The sequence below is a fragment of the Callorhinchus milii genome, unplaced genomic scaffold (assembly GCF_018977255.1).
Source record: "Callorhinchus milii isolate IMCB2004 unplaced genomic scaffold, IMCB_Cmil_1.0 Scaffold66, whole genome shotgun sequence".
In the NCBI taxonomy this organism is placed as follows: Eukaryota; Metazoa; Chordata; class Chondrichthyes; order Chimaeriformes; family Callorhinchidae; genus Callorhinchus; species Callorhinchus milii.
Genome location: NW_024704807.1, coordinates 15,001 through 17,314, shown reverse-complemented (window position 1 = coordinate 17,314; position 2,314 = coordinate 15,001).

Here is a 2,314-nt window from a genome sequence, read left to right as displayed (position 1 = left end):
AAGCTGTTTCCACCACACTTTCATACTGTGCACTCTGAAACGTAACAAATCTCTGCGTTAAACAATATATCTTTGCCAACACTGATTATTTTGCCAATAATCCACAATCTGCAAAAATATATCCAGAAGCTATATATGTTTAATACGTAAACGAAGTGTGACATAGAACATCCGTTTAGAGTTTGGACTGAAATTCAATTCCCGATTCAATTAGTCTCCGTCACATAAAATTAATGTCCACTCATTATGTCCCTGAAGTATATACATTTAACCTTCGCTGAGAGCAAAAACCCAAAACTGTTTTGCAAAATGAAGAAATATATTGAGGAATAGTTATAATTGAAAGTATTACACATTCTATAATGTCAATTGAAGAGAGTGTAAATTTCAGTAAATTAACAGGCAATTCACTTTACAGTGTACTCTGTGAAGTGCGTTGGGGGAAGTCTCGAAGACGTAGTAAAGCGCTATATCAAATGAAAATATTATTATTTCTTTCACTCTTTCCCTACAGGAACTGCTCTATCACTTCTTGCCTGTGATTGGAAATTAGTCTCGTGATTCTTCTGAGTGACAAAGCAGGAAAGTCACATTCTGTGAAATAGGTCAACTGTCAGCAATAACATCTGTGTTGAGATGAATCCCTTTGTCTCCTCTATGGAGGTTTATGTACAGCGGTGTTGTCTGACAGAAACACATTGTGCGTAATGGAACAGTAATATGTATCCGTGTTAGATAGAGCCAAGGGTAACACAGTGAAAAAGGATCTATTCCTGCACTTGTCCAGAATAGTGAGTGAAACTTTGTGTTGCAAATTCAGCACTGAAAGTGTCCCCATCATAATCATGTCTCCGTGCGTACAGTGGAGACTCCACTGGATACTGACGGTACCAGAATATTAAAAGGTAGTTGGAATCAGCAGAGTAGGGCAGCTCAGTGAAATATAGACTTGCCATCAATAACAGACACTTCCATCTGATTCAATGGCTGTTCCTATAGCGAGAGGACATGTTAATTATTCGCTGTCACACAAAGGCCAGAGTTATATCCCCAAATTGTTTCGGTGAGTTAGAATGACTTACACGTTAGGCCCAATAATATTTATTTGAACAGCGCAAAGTATATAAGCTCCACGTTTGTAAGCGAGGAAGTACAATATTTGACGTGAAGATTTGAGATATTAGGTGACGTCCTGAATGTGCTTAAAAACAAAATTGGAATCAATATTGAACACTCCTCTAATGGGCAACTCCTCTGAGGCAGAAATAGATATGTTTTCAGGGCCCCATCTCCGGATTTGGGCATCTATATTATAATATGGTGTTCTGATGCATCGCTGTTGTGTGGAACGTGCCAGACTTCGAATGAGATTTTAAATTTTGATCCCATCAGTCTCCTAAGTTGGAGTATAATAAATCTGTGCAATTTTCCTCAGGGAAGTGCAGCAGCAAATTTCGTCTGCAAGGTGTCCCAAAAGAAGGCAAGGGGAGCCCTTCGAGCAATGCCGATGAATCTCAATATGGCGATGGTCACATCAGTCTCAAGTCCACACAGCTATGGCACAGTCACTCTGGTTTACGGTGTATTCTGTGAAACGCTGGTAGACATCGCAACCAGGCGATAAGGCGCTATATCAAATGCAAGGCTTATTATGATTATTATTGTTATTATTATGAACAATCTTCCTCTGCAGTTTCCATATGTAGGTGGGTTGCGTGGAATTCTTAGTTGGGTATGGATGTTCTTGATCAACGGTTGTGGGTTTCTTCCTGTGCCAATCAATCGACTAACCAAAAAAAAAAAAATTTGGGACTTTCATAGAAGTTTCGGCTGGACAAGTTCCTACCGCTTGCTGACAACAACAGCGAAAACGTGCATTGATGTTGACTGTGGCAACAGACGGGGCGAACATGGCGCATGGTCTGCGGGGCAAGAGATGGGCTGGGCGGGGGACTCGAAGCAGGCTGGAGCCCGCTGAGCGTAGGAAGCGGGCACAACGTTTTGGGGTTAGGAATTCGCATATGGCGCCCAGCACACATCTTAGCGCCCCGGAGTGCTTGACAGTGACCCCAGAGTCAGTGGTGCGGGGAGGGGGAGGTGACCGTAAACACGATCAAAATGCAAGATTCAAGAGGAATTTGGAGATGATGAGGGAGGTTGGAAGACGGAGCGATTGATGGAGAGAGTTCCAGAGATTAAGCAGTTAACGGACCGTTTATTGTAAGCTTGATGCGGTTTCCTTTCCAGTCAGAAGCAGAGTCGCTTTCATACTGCAGTGAAACCCCCATCTCATCGCGACGAATGCCTCCATCTT